This window comes from Miniopterus natalensis, chromosome 1 (assembly GCF_054644295.1).
Source record: "Miniopterus natalensis isolate mMinNat1 chromosome 1, mMinNat1.hap1, whole genome shotgun sequence".
Lineage (NCBI taxonomy): Eukaryota > Metazoa > Chordata > Mammalia > Chiroptera > Miniopteridae > Miniopterus > Miniopterus natalensis.
Window position 1 is genome coordinate 171,234,387 of NC_142081.1, and position 23,227 is coordinate 171,257,613.

Below are 23,227 nucleotides of genomic sequence, written 5' to 3' on the forward strand. Positions count from 1 at the left end.
CATATTATCCATTCCTCCACTGTCCTAGACAACTGTTCCATACCTTGCCCCTCTTTGTCCAAACCTCCAACATGGCCTCCCCACACCGTCACTCTCAGCTAACAGAACAGAGGCAATCAGAAGTGAACTTCCAAAGCCCTCACACTGCATCGACCTACCTACCTGTAGCTGGGCCCACATGTGGTATTCTCTCTTCCCTCCTATTACTATGGATGTCTACTGCCTTAAGGCCACCCCTTCCACTTTGTGCACTAGATCCCATCTACTGTTATCCACTCAGTGGAAGGCTCCAGCAATTCAACCTGCTTCTCCTACACCATTACCTTCCCACTCTACTTAAGCCTCCGTTGGCATATATACGAGCATATAAACATCCTGTATTTCCCATCTTAAAAACAAACAACAAAACTCTTGCACCTTGTTTTCCTTTATAGCTTCTGTCCCATTTCTCTGCTCCACATTACAGCAAACTGAAAAAGTTACCTCCATTTGCTGCCTCTAATTCAACTCTTTCTATTATCCTTTGAACCTATTCTAATCAGTCTGTCGCCACAACCACACCACTAAACTGCTCTTGTCCATATCACCGATGACATTCATACCGGTAAATCCAACGGCCAACTCTTGGTCCTCAGCATCCTGACCTCTCAGCAGCATCAGAGACAGCGGATCATTCCTCTTTTCTTGAAACACTGTCTTCTCTTGGCCCCAGAACTTCATCATCACTGTCTCATTGGTGACTTTCTCAGTCTCTGCTGAGTCTCAGGCCTCTAAAGATAGAAGGGCTGAACCTCTTCTTGTCATAATTTGTACTCACTTTCTGGGTAACTTCATCCAGTCTCATAGCTTTAAATCCCAACTATATGCTGGGATTTCCCATATGTATATTTCCAACCCAGAACTCTGCCCTGAACTCCAGCTTCGTATATTCCTCTGCCTCTCCTACATTCTCTACTTAAATATTTAACAGAAATCTCAAACTTAATATGTCCAAAACTGAACAGCTGGTCTTCCTCTCCACACCTGCTCCTTCCATGATAACAAATAGCAACTCCATCCTTCCACAGGGCTCAGATGGAAAACTTCTTAGATGGAAGAGTCAACCTCAGGTGAGGATTAAAGAAAGAAAAAAACGTACAAATCATAAAGGCAGGAATTGATACGTTCCCTATTTCTTCCTGACTAAAGACAACATAAATAAAGCTAAAAGACAAAGAGTAGATGGAAAGAAGATCCACACTACATGAACACTTCCTTGACATTGGAAAGAAAAAGACAAAAACAAAACACAACAATTAAGTAATGGGCAACATTTACGAGGCACTTCACAGCAGAGGAGATTCAACTGCTCAATAATCCTAAGAAAAGATGCCAGCCACACTGCTGATCAGGTTAAAACAGCTATGAAATACCATTTTATGCAAATAAAATCAACAAAAATCAAGCTATCTGTCAATAGTGAGTGGCGTTAAGAATGTCTCTATATTGTAACTCTCATAGTTTTCTGGTGGATATGTAATGGTATACAAAATAAATTACATTCCTTTATTACAAGAAATGTAATTTTAAGGTTTCTGATAGATAATTCTGATACATGCATATGGATAAATGTACATGGAACTATCAAGTACATATAGATGAATGCACGTATATGTCATTATATGAATTCCTTCTGTATTTGCCTATGCCTACATTTCCAACTAAATGATTGCAATAGCCAGTGGATTCGGGTCTCAAACATTATGATGACTTATCAGGGAAGAAGGTGTACTCTTGAGACACAGGATTGAAAAGAAACAAGTAGTTATTGGAAGAAAAGACACATGTAAACCAGCCTTGCTTTCACTGTATTTTGAATAGTTTTCTTTCAAAAACAACTTTAAAATCCCTCTGATATTTAATAAAACAGAAAACCATTTTCCAGCACTGGACTCAATAAATATTCTTTGAACTGAATTAAAATATAAGCAAACTCTCCATACTATCAAATTGACTTCTGGTGAGTGACGATCTGAACACAGAGCCAAATTCAGCCCTCCAAATATTTTAGTTTCCTTATTTGAACCAAATGATCATGACTGCCAGTGTCCCAGTTTGAAGCCCAGGAACTGCCAGCCACTGCGCATACATTACTAACAAGGACACAGAGACCACCTCAGAAGGAAAGACCTTTGTGTCTCTGACAAAGTAAAAGGCATCAGTATTTTCTGCCAGCCAATCACTATCTGAAATGGCCTTGGGCCTTGGGCCAGAGGGCCTCTCATTACCTAATCTCTTAAAGCATAAACAAGGTCTTCAGGACTCTGGTATTGTCACTTTTGTACAACAAGAGTATCAAAAACACTCAGAAGATAAGGCATCAGTCATTTTGGCATGGAACCTGGCACCAGAATTCCTATTCAGGGCTTCCAGTGGAAGGATCGCCTACCCTGCGGAGAGGGACAATAGCATGTAAGGGAAGGGAAGTCAGCCTGGAGGCAGGAGACGTGAGGCTACCACTCTGGAAATAATGTAATCTCTTTATTTATCTTCATCTTACAACAAAGACTTCAAAAACCTCGCTTGAAAAAAATAAGGCAAAAATGCAGACTAATACAGTGTCATGAACCTGCACAGCCCTTTCTCAACACAGTCACTCTCTGAGTTCCAAATACATTCCCAGGCATGACTACCTTATGTCACAAGAGGAAGTGGGGGAAGGGTCTAACACTTCTAAATGAGAGGCTCGAATGATTTTCCAGTGCCTGGCACACGACAGGCACTCTGCCAGATCTGATTTAATTCCCAGAACAACCCTACAAGGTATAGGATTAGCCCCCTTTGATAGAGGGGGAAAAAAACTGAGGAGAATTAAGTAAACTGCCCCTCGTGAAACAAATACAGAAACTACAACTAAGCCCTAAGTACTCAAACCCCATCGGTCTGAGTCTATATCAGCTCTATCCCACAGAAACAGCACAAGTCACAGAGGTAAGTCTGAATTTTCTAGCAGTCACATTAAAAAAGAGTGAATTTTAAAATCATTTATTTTATATAACCAACATATCAAAATATTAGCAATGCATTGTATAATCAATATAAAAACTATTGAAAATTTTTACTTTTTTTAAAAAATTGATTTGGAGTAGCTACCTTTAGCGCTCAACTGCCCCTGTAGCTACTGGCCCCGGTACTTGGACAGTGCAGGTCTATACCTGGTGACTCCATAAGCAAGGACACTGTTCCTCAGGGTCCAATTCTGACAAGACCTCTCCACCTCAAAGCTGGTGGTGTGGAGAGGCACAGTCCTGGAGGTACCACATTTCCTTCTTTCCCTGAGTCAGGTGCATCCCACCTGAAAAGCTCCCTCTTTACTGATACCCTTCCTGACCCTGAAATCCCACTCCACCCACACACCTCCAGTTACCCTCCTCTGCAGCATCCTTTTATTTTCTTCATAGCACGTATCATTAACTAAATGATCTGTTCATTTTTTGTTCAGCTTATTGCCCATCTTCCCCCCTAAAATTTAAGCTCCATGACAACAGAGCCTTTCTGTATCTTTCATCCCTGTTCCCAAAGCTTAGAACAGTGCCTGAAATGTAGAGAAGGTAGTCAGAGATTTGTTGTCGTATTAATGAATTGCTATAGCCAAAGGGCAAAATTCTCTCTACCAACTAGGAAATTCATTTGCCATAGAAACAATGTCATATGGAAGTTAGTTTCCCAGACTCAACCCCCAAAGTCTACTTAACCCACGATGTAACGGAAACCTAGGAAGAAACAACGGAGCACGTGACGATGTTGGCAAGTGGTTTAGTAGCAAACAAATGCTCCTCAAAAGCCCAGTACATTGTAGTCACTCCACTTCCCCAGTGCCTAGCAGAACCCCAGGAACACAGCAGGCCTTCAAGATGAATGGAAGAATCCATTCTAAGGAGACACAGAAATCAAACCCAGTTATACTGCAGGTTAAATGAGCATTCCTGGGCTATCCTGGAAATCTAACCAACAATTACAACATTGTGTAAAACTGTTGCAACTTTCCCTGATTCCTTAATTTAGGTTAGGTCCCTGTGCTATACCTGTCTGCTATACCTGTCTGTACTAGAAAAAACTGCTCTGGGGTAACAAATTCAACCCAAACTACCATAAGCAAAAATTAATTAATTAATTAATTAAATGGGAAGTATGTTGCAAAGATTCTGGATATGGTACCCTGGCTGGGTCTCATCAAGAACTCTAATCAGAAACCCAAACAGCTGCCAGAACTTTCTCTCCATCTCTGGTATCCCTACCTCTGAGTATTGAACTCATTTCCCCCCATTCTCTTTCTATGACTCCCTCCCCCAACTCCGGGCCTCACAGTGACCCTAAAAGCTCCCATGCCTTCACATTACTGTTTAGACACCCAGAAATTCCTTGGTCTTCCTGCCTCTGCTGCATTTCAAAAATTCCTGAATTTGGACAGGCGCTCACCTTTGAACCGATCAACTGTGACCCCAGCGCTGGTTCACCTTGTACTGATAATAACCATGCAGATGGATGGGTGTAAGGGGTGATTCCTAGAAAGGGGGTGCCACGTAGAGGACCCCACTGCAGTCCATTATAGCTGCCCTAAACCCTGAATTCCTGATTCCTCGCATGTGAATATAACTACCTGTCTGAGGTTTACCTTTCAGGTTGAGCCTTAATAAACTCGAGGAAGGCAGGTGTCTCTCTTGGTCTCTATTCTACCCTCACAGGGGGTAGTTTCTGGCACTTAGATGCCCTTCAACATACTTCTGTTAAATAAATGAAACTACTTTAAAATGAAATTTTAAGGTGAAGACACACAGTAAATGTAAAACTTGTCATCAAGAACGTTTTATACATTAATGATGGCCTGAAACTCTATCAGCTCATGAAATAAATCTTCCTCCTATATAGATAGGCACCCGGAGAATTCAGCTGGGAATCCAGTATTCAGACCACGAAATCCTAAAATACCTTCACCAAAACAACTTTGTCTGATGATTCCTGTACACACACGAGCTAGGCCCCCTCCGGGAAGTAATGCCCAGAGGCAGCAACTGAACAGTAGACATTCTATCAAGAAAAGTGATAGGGCTCAGAAAAAAAAAAATCTGCAAAGTGAACCCTTGGGTAACAAAAGCAGCAACAGAGCAGTGAGGGAGAGGGGAGCATCGTGTTTACAGCTTAACAAAAGGAAGGAGAAGCCGCCCTGTGACTGGAGCAACACAAGCTCCTTTCACTGAGAAAGTGACCCAATTTAGCTGGCACAGGAAATCCTACTTTGAGTTAAGGTATGAACTTTTCAAGGCATGAACACCTGTACTCCCAAGCTTTTATAGGGCATTCTAAAGGTTGCACTTTACTGGTGATACTAAATATTAATTTATTTACTCCTCAAATTTAAAGGAAAATATCTCTAGTTTGTAAAGAAATTGAGGTATAATACTATGAAAAAACTAAAATAATTGGCCAAAATCTGGTCTCTGAGGTGTATCCACATATGTAAATTCAAATGAGAAACTAAGTAATAAGTCATATTGGTATAGCCCTTACAAAGCACTTCCACGCGTAGTACATAGTTTATTCAGTTATTATTACGCCATTTGGAAGAGGAGAACGGCTAAGAGGGTCTAAGTCACTTGGAATGAATCAGTTTAGCTAGAAACGGCTGAAAGAACACTCCAACCCAGGACCTGGATACTAAATCCACTGTTCTTTCCTACTGCCTCAAAAATCAAAAGGTAATTTGGATAAAAATGAATATTTCTGAAATTTATAACTACAAATTATTTTTTCATTCTGGATGTATAACTAAAGGTATAAATACTGACAAAATCCCAGCTCTTTGGCTACACTAGCTACGTAACATTGAGCAAGATATTTATTCAGCTTCTTTTGAACTTTGGTTTCTTCATCCATTGAATGGGTACAATAATGTCAACTGCACAGGGTTATCACAAGAGTTAAATCAAAGGGAGGCTTTGGGGTTAAATGAGAAACAACAAGATTCCTCTGTCTTGAAGGAGTGCACAGTCCATGAGACAGATATCAACAGAAAGCTTAAATAAAAGTGGTAAGAGAGAGGGATGCACAATGTGTGAGAGGGAATCTGAGCTGAATTTGAAGTATGTGTGGAGTTAGCCAAGACCAAAGGAATAGCACAGGGAAAGGTATGGAAACATGAAAGAGCATGGACCATTCCAGGAACTCAAGAATATGGTATTACTAGAAGGTAAAATGGACAAAGGGGGCCAAGAAAGGGGTCTGGAGAGGTGGAGGGCCAGATCATAAAGAGTCAGGTAGGCACACCAAGGAGTTCGGGGCTTATTCTGAAAGTGACAGGTTGCCACCGAAGAATTGGAAGGCATGTGACATGTAAACAGGTTTGAATTCTAGATATGGCTACAGAGGGAAGGATGGATTTATGGAGAGCAGAACTGGAGAAAAAGAGAGCGGGGGGGGGGGGGTGAGGGCCTGAATTAGTGATACGGCAGTACAGTGTACATCTGAAACTAATACAGAATTATACTGAATGGAAATTGTGAAAAATATATTTTAAGAAATGATGTGGTAGCAGAGGAGGGATAAAGAAGGGAAGCAGTTATGAGATCAAATTATCAGAACTTGTCAAATGAATGGGTGGGGAGGGAGTGGACAATGGAGAAACTTCGAGGTGTAGGAAGATGCTCGTGCTCTGGCTTGGGTGACTTGGGTAACTAAGCTGGGGAAAAGAGGAACTGCAGGTTTTGGGAGAAAAGGACTGAGGTCAGTTGGCATATACTGAATTTTGAGATGTCTGTGGAGCAGCTAACTAGTCGTCCAGCAGGCATCTGGGGGAAGGAGTGTGAAGTCAGAAGGAAAGGTTGGGATGGAGATGCACACTTGGCAGCCACACACATAGAGGTGACAGTTAACACCTCAAGAACGAATGAAACCAACTAAGAGAGCACGGAGGAAAAGTGGGTTTTGGAAAAGCAGCGGGCAGAGGGTGAGCCAGAGGGGAGATGACACAAGCAGCAGCAGTGAGGAGCATGAGAAGGATCCAAGACCCCTGTAATAAAGCATTTCAGCGCGTCAATGGCCAACAAAGATAGTTAGAAGGGACTGAAAAAGTGTCCATTCCATTTATCAATGCCAAAGTCATGAGTGATCCTTCTGAAAGAAAGAAGAGGCAGAGAGCATTTTTGTGGAGCAGAGAAGGCTATTAACCAAATTACTGCGGTGGGGAAGTGAACAGAAGGTGCAAAGTGGAGTGTCGGCTTCTTTCGCAAATGTGCCCATCTCAGGATAGCAGGAAAGTGTTCAAAGTGGTTCTGGAATCAAGAGCCCCAAAGTCCTTAATCAGACCCCAGGACACTAATGGGGGCCAGGCCCATTCGCCAAATGTACCAACGGGAACAGTGGGGACAGGTAAGGAGAAACCCCCTGGGCAGTGCTGGGAAGTGACGTGGATGGACAGCTGCTGACCGCCAGGGAAGTCAGGTGAAGGGGAGAAACACAGGACGTGGGTGTACAGGGCGAGGAGGCGGCGGAGGGAAAAGGGGAGGTTGGGCTGTGTGGTCCATAGGCCCCCCCTGGGTCTTGTCCTCCAGGAAACCGAAATGTCGGCACATTCCAATACTGGCTAAGGAGACTCTTTAAACAGAACTTTGGGCCACTGGTTCAGTGTGCGTGACAGGATTCAACACTATCAGAAAGGAAAGTGAGGTATTTCTTACCATTCACTCCCCACCTCCCCCTGCCATTCCCTGCTCCCTCCCAGAACTCCAAGGAGCTGGGGTCTGCCAGTTTAATAACCATTTCTTTGCTTAGGCCTCCAGGGGCAATTAAGTGGCTGTTTCCCTTTTTGGAAGTGAAAGGTCACACCTCCATCTGCAAAGAAAGCCATTCCTCCCCGTGTGCTAATCCCACACTTTGTTTGCAAGGAGAAATTTGGGAATTGCTGGGATTGGTGAGTGGCAGTATACTTGGAGAGTGGAAGAAGAACAGGAGATAAGAGTGAAATAAAATTTAAAACCCAGGAAATGACAGAAAGAAACTATATCATGAATACATAATATTTAAAACAAAACAAACAAGCAAACAGAACCCTTGCCCCAGAGAACACATATATCTAAAACTCATCAGTTCAAACTCTCCCTTTTTACTCGTTTCCTCTCCTTTTCTGTTATGTAAATCAGGGGTCATCAAAGTAAGGCAGAGGGCTAAATCCAGCCCACATCTGCGTCTTTGAGGCCCTGGAGCTAAGAATGTTGTTTTCAACTTTTTAAGGGTTATAACATACATGTAAAACTGAAGTAGAATATTCAACAGAGACCATACGTGGCCTGGGAAGTCTAAAATATTTACTTTCTGGTCCATTCCTGAAAAAGGTTGTCAACCCCTGGTACAGATGAAGACTCTGGCGACCAGCAGGACAGAGCCGTTCCTGAGGCCACACAACTGATTAGCAGGGGGCTACACAAGAGCCCACTTCCTTGGCTCCAGTCCAGGGTGCTCTCCCTTCCGCCACACTCAGTGCTGATGACTGTCAGCCAAACAGACTTGCAATAATTCCCACGTGAAGGTAAAAAAGAAAAAAAACGCGTCTTTAGGGTTTTTGAGGGAGCCACAAAAATACACTTTAAAGATTCTACTAATATTTTTACAGACTACTGATTAACACAAAATAAGAAAAAAATATTTAGTGATGGGCTACACACATCTCAAACCCTCCCTTTCTACTCTTTTCCTCTCAAAGCGCCTCCTGAAATCTAAGCTTTGTCACCTGGATAAGAATGTCTGTAGAGAAGCTATGCCAGGAGGTATGACTTTTCTTGGCCAAGCACCCACACCCACGCACAAAACCAAACTGCAGCCAAGTGGCAACCTACAGGCACCACCTACAGTGACGGCTGTGGCAAAAGATGCTTTCATGTGGTTAACTGGTTATCCAGACCAAAAGGTCTCTCTTTTAATCCTTAAAACACTTTCATATATAATCCATTCACCTAACCTTTGATGGCATTATATGTAATAATCAAAACCTACTTTGAAATTTCCAAGGAAAATTCAAATGGTAATACTTCCTGCATAAAACTCCGTTTTAGCTTTCTACCCTGAATGACCATTCATAAACAACTCCTCTTGTGAGTTCAGTCTCACTCACTAAGAAAGAGTACCACTGGTTTTTCTGTCTTTATAAATCACAACACATCCCCAGTTATCTCATTAGACATCGTTCGGTGTCCATGGCCTCGCTCTGTTCTGGAGCAGGCAAGAGCGGACCCTGATGGGTAATGGCGTTATAAACATCATCACAAATATCCTAAAAGGCAAGAAGCCGGGACAAGAAGACAAATGCAACTTTCAGAGTAAGGATTATTTTAGAATGTTAAATTCAAATTGATTTTAGAAATCTAGTCTGGTTTCTTCACGGAAAGACTAGGACATCATCAGAAACAGCAGAACCGAGGTGTGATGCTTTAACTGAACGTCTTCTCCATGTCCTCTTAAGGAATATAAGAATTTTTTTTTAAAGGTAAAGAAAGAAAGAAAAGATTGGGAGGAGGTGGAGAAAGATGGGGGAAATGGGGGGCATCTGTAGTGGTGTCAACAATAAAAATAAATTAAAAAGAAAAAAGAAAGAAAAGAAGGAAAGAGGAGGAAGGGAAAGATGGAGGGAGGAGAGGGGATAAAAAAAATCCTCAACTAAATGCAGGTCCTGACTTTCAGCCCAATGTAGTTCCATAGCTTTTAAACTTTCTCAGTTATTTTTTTAAACTTATTATTTGCGCTAGCATTTCACTGGCCTTTTGGGGTGAAGCAGAGTGGAGGCCCCAATAATTACCTCCTCTTACAGGACACCTGGTACTATTCTTGTTCTGATAACACACTGATCTGAAAGCCTGTTCCTTGCCGCTCCCTGTTGAACTGATTCAATTGTAGGTTCTATGGATTTCTAGTAATCACATTTTTAACCAATAACCAACTTTTAAGAAAATTAATGGTCTTAGATGGATGTAGACCCAATAATTAAACAAACTCAAAGTGTTTTTCCATTCTAAATGGAGCCTACTTATGCCAAAAAATTCAGGTGATGTTAGGGTCTGGTCTAGTATGGTACGGAATATATGTATGTATTTGCTGTGTATTTGTTCATGTGTTTATTTCTGCAGCTCAACTCAACCTATTAAAGGCCAGTTAATTTCTCACTATTTCCATCAAGGAGAAAGAGCCCCTTTTGAGAGCCTCTTTTACTTACAAAATGAATAACTGCTACTGATATATTTTTCATGTCATTACTGAATCTACTGCTTACTAATAACATTGAAAAAAACGATTTTGCCCTGGAAACATTTCACGGTGCGATATCGTTCACTGTTAGCAAATGAAATCAAGGCAATTTTCCTATTTCTGGGAAAGATTTGGTCTCATTTGCCTTCAGTCGGTCTCTTGGTATCGCTTCCACAGTTAATTACAATAAAGAAAAAATGTCCTGGCCTCCTTAGGGCTGCCTCTAGCATCTCTCTGCATTCTTAGTGTGGAAAGCAGGAAAAGGCACAATCTGGGTGTATGTCCTGTGTGTCCAATTTTGAGTGTCTCTTTTGTCTGTGACCTTTCTGTATCTCTCCCGCTGTCTTTCTCTGACTTGCCCACTCCTCTAGTTTCTATTCTGCACTCTTTATTTCCCAGCCTTCCTGGTTTACTTCTTCTCCTAACAGCCCATCATGGAGAAAAATACTATACATTTATAGTGTTTTGATTTACTGGACAGAATTTGATGTCTTCTGTTCTTGGAAGCGTTGACTAAACCTTTTTGTTTTTACCAAATCTTGAAAGTCTACCCCGCGAGCCATGTTTATCCCTACTTCTGTAATTAAAATTCCTGGCTGTTTGCTCCAAATCCTATTCTTTCTTCAAAGTTCACCATCAATTATCCAGTTGCTTAAGCCAGAAACCTACAATCATCTTTGATTTCTATTTCCCTCACATCCCATTTCAAATCCATTAGCAGGTCCCGTAGGATCTATAACCAAAACACATCCCAGATCTATTCATTTTACCCCCTTCACCCTACCATCCTCCTTGGAAAAGACACTATAATTTCTTGCTTAGACTTCTATAATCACTCCCCAATTTGGATTCCTGCTTCTGCACTTGCCATCCTTAAATCCACATTTCTTTTTTTAAATTGATTTTAGAGAAGGAAGGGGGCCGGGGGAGATAGAAACAGAGAAAAAGAGAGGGAGAGAGAAAGAAACATTGATGTGAGAGCAAAACATCAGTTGGCTGCCTCCTGCACGCCCCCTACGGGGGATCAAGCCTGCAACCCAGGCATATGCCCTGACCAGGAGTCAAACCGTTGACTTTTTGCTGCATGGGACTACAACTCTCAACCAACTGAGCCACACGGGCCAGAAAATTTTCAAATATAAACCAGCTCATAGCCCTCCTTTGCTTAAAGCCCTCCCATGGCTTACCACAGCAATTAGTATTTATAAAAAAAACCAACAAGTCCTATATGATTTGGTCCCTAGCAACCTTTCTGATCTCAACTTTTTGTTTCTCTAACCCAGGGGTGGGGAACCTTTTTTCTGCCAAGGGCCATTTGGATATTTATAACATCATTCACAGGCCATACAAAATTATCAACTTAAAAACTGGCTATCAAAAAAGCTCCTAGATTTATTGAATTTTGAGTCCTGCATGCGGTTGCCTTGGCAGGGCCAGACCAAATGATTTTGCGGTCAGGCCACATATGGCCTGCAGGCTGGCTGTTCCCCGCCACTGCTTTAAGGCACCAAGTTCCTTTGTGCCTTAGGGCCTGGGCACTGGCTGCCTCTTTGCCTGGTGTGCCCAGATCACTACAGGGCTGGTTCCTTCTTGTCATACAGGTCTCAGTTTAAACGTCAAAGCAGCCTATGTTGGCCAACAATCCAAAATACCCTCAAGGCACTGTATCATAGCACCCTGTATTAAAGTTCCACAGGGCCATTATCAGATAGTTCTTATTAAATAGATTTTTAAAACTTTATTGTCATCTTCTCCCACCAGAAAGTAAGCACTTAAGGGAGGAGAACTGGTCAGTCTTGTCCACTGCTGTATGTCCAATACCTAGAGAGGTTCCAGGAACATTGTATTTTCTCAATAACCTTTTCATAAATGAATGAACGAAAATTCCAGTCTTCCCAAAGCCCTCTCTTACCACTCTGGCCTATAATGTTATTTTCCCTTTATGACTTCATAGCATTATTTTGACTCTTAATGTCTTGCTACATCTCTTATGCTGATGCTTTAAACGTATTATTTAACTTTTCACAATGCCATCATTATCAACGACAAATATTAAATATGTGCCTCCTATAGTTGAATGAATGAAGGCAGGAAACAAAAAATGCTTTTATCAGAAAATTAATTAGCCCTTTTACCTGAGCATTCTACCTCAATGAGATCTTTGTATTTCTGGATATCATGCTGTACAGGTACCTAGATCATTAGAAATAACACCATACGTGATACATTTTCTATAGAACATCCAACTGGGTCTTAGGCAAAGTAGTGCTAAGTACAGTGTTATTGATATGAAAGAATCTGAACAAAATACAGTCATGTGGGTGTTTGATCTAAGGTAACAAGATAATTGGGGTAAGAGGGGAAATGAGTGGACAGCTCTAATATAGCTTCAGAAAACATACATTTTATTTTTTTAATGTCATTAAATTTATTGGGGTGACACTGGTTAACAGGACTATATGTTTCAAGTGTGCAATTCTGTAATGCATCACCTGTGTATTGCGCTGTGTACATTTTAGATACGTTGCTTTTAGAGAAAAGGCTGTCAGGACTCTAAACAGATCAGCTGCCTTTGTTAATAAAGGTCTAGTGTCTGGGTTGCTGGTCACTAAACAGTAGGTGCCTTTAAAAGTAATAAATATTTTAATTTCTTGTCACCTTGACTTTGCCACTGAAACTATCTGTTGATGAGAGAGGGGCCTTTATTTTGTAACTGTATCTTCTAGAAAACTGCCCTTACTAGTGAGCTGGCAAGCTACCACCATTTATCACAGGGAGTGTGCTATTCAAGTTCAAAGGCAGGGCCATAAAAGTGGGAGCCACTCTTTAGTTTACAATCAGAGATGATCTGATAAACAGAACCAGAATTCTTTAGTCCCCTATGCAGTAATGTGTGTGTGTGTGTGTGTTATAATAGCACTGTAAAAAAAATTTAGAATTATGTAGGAGTTCTTAGGAAGAGGTGATATTTGATCTTTGGACTTAGGCCATACCAGGCCCCAAAGACAAGTAAAAATCTGGTGCAATTTAATATCTGATCCAGTGCACTCGGCTGCCTACAAATAATGTAAGATGATTTATAGACATAAAATTTAAAAGTGTTTAAACTATCTCTGAAAGAAAATAGCATTTTATGGGCCAGAACACACAATCATACTTTCAGCAAACACTACCACTTTGCATAATTCCTTCTAGTTTTTTACCACCATTTAAAAAATATTTTATTTTACTTTTTAAGTATAGTTGGCATACAGTATTACAGTAGTTATATTAGTTTCAGGTGTACAATAAATATAGTGATTCCACATTTTTAACGCGTTACAATGTGATCGCGTCACTATTTCTAGAAATCATCTGTCACCGTGCAAACTTATCATGATATTATTAACACCATTTTAAACTAAGTTCTGAAAGATATTTTCAAATATTAAATACTCAGCTAATAACACAAAGTATAAGCTATTAGAAAAAAGCGTTTCTAAGTCACAGTTTTTCTTCTCCTGTCCCATACATGCCTCACATGTGACTCTTCTGGCATTCATGTTCTACTGATCAAACTGTTCAAATGGCAAACCTACACTTGCCTTGTATTGTTGGGGAAAAGACTAATCTGTTATTGCCCAAAGTTGAGGTTTCAATCTATAAAAAAGAGAAAGAAGATTAAAAAATATTATTAGGGGGACATTAGGAAGAAGATTGGTTTTGACTGAGATGAAATAAACAATTGCTCAGCGAAAGAGACAGAGAAAAACATTCTTTGTAGGGGGAAAAAATGTGATGATTCAAATATAAAGTAAATTTAAATCTTTTTCTTTAATCTTCCTTCCACAAATAAAATCAGAAAGGAGACATCTTTGCACACACACACACACCTTTAGGGCTGGTCATAACCTCTGCTGCATCACAGGGAACTGAAAGCCTCTTCAGACTCACTTTCGTTTTGGGAAAACCTCCAAAACCCGGTGTCTGGCCAGCATGGTGCTTTCAGTGGCCTCCCCTGCCCTGGCAAGACTCGCTGGACACCACGTAAAAGGAACCTTCCACCACCAGCCAAGTGTCTGCAGACTCGGTTTCCTGCACAGCCCGACCTCACCTGCCTTGTCTCTTGCTCCATTCTCTGGGCCTCTGAGAGTTCCATCTGGGGACTCTTCCCTTTTAACTAAAACAATCCACTCTCTCCCGGATCCCTCCCAGCCACCCTTTTGTCTCACCTTCTTGGCTCAGTGCACACCACTCATCACATGCAGGATAAACTCTCTCTGCTCAGCCCGGTTAACAGACACCCAGATGCTTCAGCAAAGGGTAAGCCCTACCAAAGGGTAAGGCCTATCCTGGCCTCCCAGATGAGACCCAGTCAATGGAAATTCAAGGGAAAAGGAAACTTGCATCTGTTTATAACAAAAGGAACCAAGTGGTATCCTGTTCTGCACCCTCTACTACAAAACCTAATAACAATTTAGTCAATTAGGCAATACGAGTTTAATCTGGATGTTAAATTAAGTGTAAATATAGGCAATAAGAAATCAATCAATTTATGACAAAATAGTGACAAGCTTTTATTTCATTTTTAGTTATGAAAACAGAGCAACAATATTAAAACAAATTCTGAAGAAAAAAACCTACTCATAATTCTACAACCATAAAACACCAACTATTTAACTATTTTTCAGTTTTTTGCCATGCACATATTCATTTTTAAACCAGACAGTCCACAGATTGGTGCCTTTGTGTACTTCTTTCCCACTGCTCATCTGGTAAATTCCTACTCTCCTTTCAAAATCCAGCTCCTATACAATGACTTCCCAAAATACCTTCAGGCCGATCAGCTGCCGGCTTGTCAGGCCCCGCAGCATCCTGTTCCTATCTTCAGTGTAGTGCTAACCCTGCTGCGTTAGAATTCATCTATTTTCACGAATCATCTTCAATCAACTGTACACTCCATGTAGGCAGAGGCCTGGCTTGGTCACCTTTATATCCCAGGACCTAACACACTACCAGCAGGTCAGTGTGAGAACAAGGAACCGAACAATTACAACGGAGCTACGTGGTGCACATTTAGTCTGGATTCAGCCTTGTCAACTTCACGTCACATCCTGAATACTGTCCAATATCCATCGTTAGCAACTGCCAAAAGGAAGAAGGAATCTGTTTGTATCCCAATCTCCAATAAGACGTTACTGGGACACTACAAAGGGACTAGCAGGAGGCTTCTGCAATGTGGCGGGAGCATGGAGTCCTTTGGGACACAAGTCAAGGTTGAGTCCATTACACGCACACATGTTCACATGCATACGTACATGCACACACATTTATATACATATGTACATGCCACACTGCCAGACGTGAAAGGTACCTGCAGCACAGTGCAGAGAGCAGACCCCACCAGCACTCTTTGGTACTCAGAGACAAAACCACACCCATCAGGACACACAATTCAGATGAGTTATTAGAGAAGCAGCACAGTATCACTGAGAAAACTGAATGCAGATGCTAAAAAACTAAGCTCAAGTTATATGATCTGATCCATCCATTAACAACAAATCCTGGCACTCTGCTGGGAGCTGGAAATTCGGTTTTGAAAGAAAGAGTTCCTACCCACAGGGCTGCCAGCGTGGGAGAGGAAACACACAATAAATAGGCAACTGTTTACTGTACAGTACAGTTGGCACCGCGGTGGGGAACCACTGGGTGCTACGGAAGTGTGTTGGAGGATCACAGGAGGCCTCCTGGAGGAAGCCACGTACTGAGAGAACTGAGCAGAGAAAAGGGGTGGCATGTAAGGGGTAGGAAAGTGTCTTTCTAGGAAACGAGAACAATGTGCATAAATGTCCAGAGGCATCTACAAAATAGGAATCTTAATACCTAATCCCCATAGAAAGCAATTCTGAGGTTCAAATTAGATATTGATATGGAAGGGTCAATTCCTTTGCAGATGGTATGTATTAATACGATTATAAAACTGAAAAACAATTCTGCAATTTTTCAATAACACAGAGAATCAGAAAGAAATAGACCTGCAGGAAACAGAACATAAAATGGAGCAAGTTATTCTGCATCAGTGTTTCTCAACATTTTTGTCACCATCATCCCCTCTATTAGCTTGCTGGGGCTGCCATAACAAACTACCACAGACTGGATGGCTTAAACAACACAAATTTATTTCTTACAGTTCTAGAGGCTGGAAGTCCCAGATCAAGGTGTCAGCAGAGCTGGTTTCTTCCGAGGCCTCCCTCCTTAGCTTGCAGACGACTGTCTCCTACCTTTGTGTTCACAGGGTCTTTCCATTACGCTCATCTTCGTCCTAATCTTCTCTTCTTATAAGGACATCAGTCATATTGGGTTAGGCCCAACCTAATGACCTCATTTTATCTATAAGACCCTATCTCCAAATACTGTCAACATTCTGAGGTACTGGAGGGAGGAGTTAGAGACTTCAACATATGAATTTGAGAGGGAAGCACTCCTCACAAGGAACCCTTTTAGAAATTTTTCCTAACAACTCCCCTCCTCCATGAAATTTAAATGTTTATATATTATGGCCCTTTTGAGGACCACAAACCATTGTTATATCCAAGATTTTAGTCCCCCAAGAATCAATTTTTGCTCCCTTGGAGGGAATATTACCTCTGTTGAGAATGCATGTTCCACATTAAAAACCGAACCAGATCAACTTCTAGGTAAAGGGCATGAGATAGTAAAACGCTCTGAACTAAAATTTCATGTGCCTCAGTGAGGCCAACAGAATAATTTTTCATTTCTTTTAATACTCGTCTGAGTTTCATACATTTTTTTAAAACATAATTAGGCTGCATTTTTTTTCAATCAGGAAAATAAACAAACTATGCTTTTTTTAAAACCCATTTGTTCATGCATCTCCCACTAGCCAGTTATCTTCTTGTAGATCTTGGTAATCTGATGCCAGCAAAATGTTGACAGAACTAAATGCTAGGAAACTTAAAGTATTGAAAATTGTTTACCAGTTGTTCATAAGGGCTCTGTAGAGAGAGGTCACACGGTGTGAACTCCTGCCTTACACTCTCCAAAGATCCTCATCTGGGTGAAATCAAGATAAGTGAACAGGCCACTGACCGGTAAGAAGTCACCAAAAGGCAGACTGGGGGATGCATGTGGGACTGGAGAAGGGCAACCCTTATTGGCTCATTGTGTGTATGAGGTCCTAGGGTTTCTTCCAACAGCATCAGATGGTTAAAGCATCACCTCCATTCTTCAGCCACCGGCAGCCAAGACCCTAAGAAGTATCTACTACAGCCTCAAGTCATGTCTGAGTGCTTGCCACAAAGATACTTTAAATGCTAAAATCAAAACTGTAAGAGACAATGGTTGGTTCATTTTGTATACATTTTTAAAAATCCTCACCCGAAGATATGTTTTTATTGATTTTTAGAGAGAGAGGAAGGGGGGGAGAGAAACATTGATGAGTTGCCTCCTGTATGTGCCCCTACCGGGGATAGAACCTGTAACCTTTTGGTTTATGGGATGATGCTCCAACCAACTGAGCAACCCAGTGAGGGCTATTTTGTACACATTTTAATTTGGGGTGATAAGAAGTCATATCACAGCCACAGGAAGATACAGATATTTAGCAAAGTGTGCTGGAGGATGAGAGGGGGGCTAAAAGGGAGGGGAGGAAAAAAGGGAAGAGGGGGGGCACATGAAAGGGGAAGACAAGGCGAAAGGGAAAGGGAAGCAGAAAGGGGCAGAAGGAAAGTAGAGAGTAGGGAGAGTAGAGGAAAGGGGAGAAAGGAACAATTGAAATGAGTAAGGTAAGCAATTCTGAGAGCCTCCAGTCAATGACCATATGCACAGTGAGGGCTTAGAAAGGAATGTGAATCTGTTTGGACCCCATTTCTACATGCACTGAAACTCTAGTGTTTAAAGGCAAGTATTTCTCAAATAGCAGAGCCCCTCAATGAAAGTCAACTCCTTCAGCTGGTCCTCAAATACAAAAACAAGTAGGTAAAATCTGGCTGTACTGAACCTATTAAAATTGGTGCTTCATCTCCAGCACTGCACCTTCCTAAGGACTGTCAAGGGTAAGTGCACCTATGTTTGTTTTGCACCTTTCCGACAGGCTTCAATACCTAATCCAATAAGAGACAACTCTACTGTCCACATTTTAAAATGCCCTTTTTTGTAACGGGAATCCTAAAAGGAGAGGACAATGTGGTGCTGGCATAAGGACAAGCATATAGAACATTGGAACAGAATTGACAGTTTAGAAACAAACCTCACATTTATGGTCAACTGATTTTCAACAAGAGTGTCAAGACAATTCAAGGAGGGAAAGAATTGTTTTTTCAACAAATGGTACTGGGACAAGCACATAGCCACATGCAAAAGAATGAAGTTGGAGCCCTACCTTACACCATATACATAAATGAACTAAAATGGATCAAAGACAGAAATGTAAGAATTAACCTACAATGTTGTTAGAAGAAAGTGTAGGTATAAATCTTCATGACCACAGATTAGGGGATGGTTTCTTAAATATGACACCCAAAGCACAAATGATGAAAGAAAAAAAGTAATGTGTACTATGTCATCATTTAAAACTTTGTGCTTCAAAGAATACCATCAGGAAAGGGAGAAGACAACCCAAAGCATGAAAAAAAGTATTTGCACATCATATATCTGTTAAGGAACTTGTATCTAGAATGTATATAGAACTTACAAAACAATTTTTGAAAAAGCCAACTCTATATGAAGTTGGCCAAGGATCTTAATAAACATTTCTCCAAAGAAGACATACAAATGCACATTAAAATATGCTCTACATCATTAGCCATCAGGGAAACGCAAGTCGAAATCACACTGAGGTACCACTTCACAGCCACTAAGATAGTTATAATCCAAAACACTCATCATAACGTGTGTTGGCGAGGATGTGGAGGAAACAGAACCCTCGGACACTGCTGGTGGGAATATAAAATGGTGCAGCAGCTTTGGAAAAGGGTCTGGCAGGTCCTCAAATTTTAAACATACAGTTACCATATGATCCAGCAATTCCACTCCTAGGAATATATCCAAGAGATAGGAAATATACATCCACTCAAAGCTTGTACATGTTCATTATATAAAAATATGAAATTATGTATCTGTTCACTCAAAGTTTTAATGAACACCGTTATGGCCCTCAAGATTAAAAGTCTGCTATAAAATACTTTATGACAGTGAGTGTATAAACAGAAGCACAATTTATGTTTCCTTTACTATGACTCTTAGCCAGAATTCAGACTTTAATTTGGATATTCCAATTCTGCAATTTTTGTTAAGAATTGAAAATATAAATACAGCTTGTCCTAACAGTAATTGTTCCTGTCACACGTGTTAAGGTAGAGGAAAACAATCTAGATTGTCTATTGACAAGGTAAATACAATTTGGGAGAGAAGAACAAAGGTAAATACAAGTGGACAAATCCTTCATTACCATCACCAAGGACACCCTTGAAACAGGAAAGTGTCTATCTGAGGATACTGGTTACCACTGGCACGCATCACTGTTATCAGTATCCTTGCAAGAAATCAATTTTATTTTCCTGGGCTGAGTTTGTCCTACTGCAAAAACTTTAGGAGAATAAAAGTCTTACTAAAAGAAGTAAGTTTTGATTCTTAGAAATTGTCCCGTTGAAAAAAAGGGCTGTTATGCTGGCTATTTTAATTCCGATGATATTATAGAGGGGTCCAAGTTTAAAGCCTTAATAAGGTCTTTTTATAACAAGGTAATAAATGATGGCAAAATGTCACACAGGCCATGCCAGACACAACACAAACTTCTGTTAGCAGGGCACCAAACAAGCAAAAAAGATGGTCCTTCTCTTCTAACCCAAAAACCCAAAGGTGTGCACGCAAGTGCATGCACACGCACGTGCGCGCACACACACACACACACACTCTGCACAGCCCCAGCAGCACCCAGTTAGTGTCCTGGAAATCAAGTTAGAGAATTTCAAAGAGCGTAATGTGGCTAGATAGGTCAGAAAAGACTTCACAGGTGTCAGAGCTGAAAAAATGAGCACAGACCTGTGCACAGGGAGAGAGGAAGTGGAAGGGACTGCAGGCAAAGCACACGTAGGGAAAGACCGGAATCTAGAGGGACCAACGGTGTGTACAGCGGACAGGGAGGTGACCAGAGGCACTGGGCAGAGGGCCACACAAGAGAGCAGTGGGTGAAGAGCTGGGATGGAAATGGAGCTGGAACCAGAAAGCAGAGGGCTCTGGGTGGCAAACAAAGAACTTTTTTCTGATTTCCCTTTATTCCTGCGTAGCTTAAGGGAATTACTGTTGGTTCCTGAATATTTGAATCTCAATTTCCTTATCTGTAAAATGAAAGCTTAGGATTAGAAAATAGCTATTAACGAATAATAATTACATTCAGTTGTTCACCCATTACATGTAGAGCTGTATGCTGAGCCTGTCCACACATTATCACATTAATTAAGCTCCTTCTAGTCTCAACCTGCTATGACTATTTGAAAGACTCTCTCTCTCTAATTGATTCTAATTCCTCCTCTGATCTGGTAATTCTCTCTTTTGGAGTGAGAAAAGGACCGGAGGCATGGCTTCTCTGCTGCTCCAGTAACATTCTGGCAGCTGCCTACGCTCATTCTTGAACAGGATAAAAAGTCCTCCCTTCAGATAAATGTCCTCCCGATATAAATGTCCCCTGGCAGAAGACATCTGAAGTCAGTACAGACAGAACAAAAGCTAACTGAGCACCTTAGAAGAAGCAGGTCTCTCAGCCAACACAACTTTTCCCTTGATACTCAGAAAGGGAGAAAGGGTCAGGGCTCGCCCTCTACCCCCCGACTTCTGCCCAATGAGCTTATCAGCTGGTCTTCCTAAATCCTCACCTCCCCAACCTCTGGAAATAAGAGAGCCCTGGGGCTTGGTCCTTGGACCTGTTCTCTTTTGGAGACACTTTCTCTTAGGGATCTCATCCACTCTCATTAGTTTTAAACATCATCTCTATACAAAAGACTTGCAATTTAAAAAAAATATGTTTTAACTTTTAAAACTTAAACATTAAGTGAGGCTATACTTATGAAAAACCTATGAGTGAGTGGAAGACAAAAGACAGAATGGTGTCTCAGAGATGGAATAAGTCCATGGAGCTCTTTGTGTATGTTTGTTTTTAAATAATAGGTCAGGCCTGAGGGTAGTTATACCAAGAAGGAAAAGAACCTTTGGGAGAAAGGAGATCATCTAAGATCAAAGTTTCTGAGGAGGGAAGTAATAAGGTTAAGAGAACAAACAGAAAGTATGGCTTTGGAAAGGGAAGCTTTACTCCTGAAACACTAAAGATGAGCTTGGGTGATGATTTAGCGAGAGAATGTAGGTGCGAGTACCTTGTAAGTGTACTGATCCCTCTAATGCAAGTTATGGTTGTGCTGCACCTGCCAAACGTCAACAGAGCAGGCACTCAGAAAATACATTAAAATAACCGAGATCCAGAGAAAACCTAAGATAGTGAGGAAGTTATGGGAACTGAAATACTTAAGGAGAAGGAGGACACGGAAGTTCATGCTGACTTGGCTGAAAAAAGCAAGCAGTGAGCGAAGCCATCCAGAAATGAAGGTGGATTTGAAATGTACGGGAAAGGTTTGAAATAACTGCTTTGAAAATTGTCTAAGGAGTGAAGGGTAATAAAATAACATGTCACTGCAATTTTTAATTAGTATTTTATTGGAAACCTTTCAGTCCTGACAAATAACAATGGTTCAGTGAAGGACAGGCAATGTAAATGCGTAACAGGACTGGTGGAAAGAGCTGGAAGAAGAGGAAAGTGCAGGTGTGCGACAGCTGGGGCGCTGGGTAGGTGTTTAAGGGTGTTAGGCAGGCAATGATGATTATGATTGCTCATGGAGCCCAGGCTGGGCATGAGGGTAGGTAAAACTGGAAGACTGGTACACTAGGAAAATGGGAAGGGGGAAAGGGAAGAAAGTCATAATGAAGGCAAAAAAGAAAGATTATGACTATGAGCAAATGGTGGGGTTGAAAGGCAAAAGACTGTGGTCAGAGAGAGGAGCTGCTGTCCGTAGGGTTTGCAGCAAGGAGTCCACAGCAAGCTGGTAGGTGGAGAGGAGTCCTATGAGCTCACTGTTCAATCAGGAATCCTGGTTGTCTCCACCCTTTAAACACTGCCAGAGATATTTAGAGATGCTGGATGAAATACGACCTGCCAAGGCTAGGGTCTGGAAGTTTCACTCTACTAAAAAGGGAAACTCCTTATTTATTTCTTCTCTTGTTGCAAAGATGGTGGTGGTATGGAATTAACTATTCTTAGCTCTGAGACAGATACTAATACATTTGTGGTAGCTGAAGGAAGGGGGCCCAAAAATACTGCAAGACTCTATAACCTGAGGCCAGGTATAGAAATAGCTCATTTCTTTTATACTGAAACATTATTCAGTACAGTAAAACTCTGAAATACCCTGAGGAAATACTTGTTTCCTTATTACTTTTCTAAAGATACTGGCTCTCTAGCCAATCAAATAAAAACACTATATTTTGAGAAACAATTTATAAATAAGATTGCACAAAAACTAAGTCATATGTATACATATACACATACATTTAATACACACAAGAAATTCAGTAACCATAAAATTATTCCAAAAGAGCAGCTTTGTGATGTTATTATTCCACTAACTAAAAATAAAGATTCAACTGTATCTGAGAACAACTCCTTTTCTTTTATAAGAGGGCGAAAGTCCCCCCGCCCAATTCTATACTGTCTGAACCTATTAATGCAATACTGTGATCATGAAATTTATTTATTCTTCAGAATAGAGGTGGTATCCTGGAAGTGGAAAGAAGATTAAAAGCTCTATTTTTTGCTTTATATCAACCTATTTGTCAATGCTAATTCCACAGCTCACTGTACTCAGAGTTGATCTCATACACAAAAGTAGGCTCTTCTATGCACTCCTCTTATCAA

General features: G+C 41.0%; 1 protein-coding gene across 2 annotated transcripts in view; it reads right to left on the minus strand.

Annotated features, from left to right (window-relative positions):
* Nucleotides 1-23,227, minus strand: part of CRACD (capping protein inhibiting regulator of actin dynamics) — a 207,017-nt gene that overhangs the window by 165,573 nt on the left and 18,217 nt on the right. The window lies entirely within an intron of this gene.